The sequence below is a fragment of the Trachypithecus francoisi genome, unplaced genomic scaffold (assembly GCF_009764315.1).
Source record: "Trachypithecus francoisi isolate TF-2019V2 unplaced genomic scaffold, Tfra_2.0 Contig00030, whole genome shotgun sequence".
Classification (NCBI taxonomy): Eukaryota; Metazoa; Chordata; class Mammalia; order Primates; family Cercopithecidae; genus Trachypithecus; species Trachypithecus francoisi.
Window position 1 is genome coordinate 489,685 of NW_022680463.1, and position 876 is coordinate 490,560.

Below are 876 nucleotides of genomic sequence, written 5' to 3' on the forward strand. Positions count from 1 at the left end.
TCCCCAAGTAGACCTGAAATGTGGCACACTCATAGGGTCTGTGACATCACTGAGGAAGCCTGGGCTTACCATTCCACCAGGCTGCTAAAGGGCTGCCAGTGAAACTAACTAGCGTTGACTCTAGAGGAAAACATTTAGTCAGGAACCAGAGCGCCACAGTACAGTCACTCTGTCTGTCCTCACAGGCTGTTTTTCATACAAACATCCAAGAAAAGGTAGTCCCAGAAAAAAGCTGTCATAAGACACCTAGAAATCCCATGGAGAATTGTCTTCAGACAAATGGATTCCTTTTCCTTGTGGTGTAGTATTCTGTTTTATGGATGCACTGCCACAGTGCATTTCTCTATTCACCAGTACGGGGGTATTTTAGTTGTTTCCGGGATTGGGCTAATAAAGCCAACTTAAACATAAATGAATATTTCTTTGTGCAAGCATAGTTGGTAAACATCTAGGTGTGGGATTGCTGGGCCACGGAATAAGTATATGTTTAATTTTTTGAGAAAGTGCCAAACTCTTTTGCCTATTGGCTACCCCTTTGCACTTCCAACAGCACAGTATGAGTGTCACAGTTGTTCCACATTTATGTTCGAAACTTAAGGCCACTCTAGCGTGTATAAAGTGGTTATCTCCTTGTGGGCTTAATTTACAATTTTTAAGGAATGATGATGTTGAACATCTTTTTATGTTCTTACTTGACATGTTGTACCTTCTTTTTTAAGTTTCTGTTCAAATCTTTAAAAAAAAAAACTGGTTAATTTTCCTTTTTTCTTTCTTTCTTTCTTTCTTTTTTTTTTTTTTTTTTTGAGACTACATCTTGTTCTGTAATCTAGGCTGGAGTGCAGTGGCACCATCAGAATTCATTGCTGCCTCAAATTC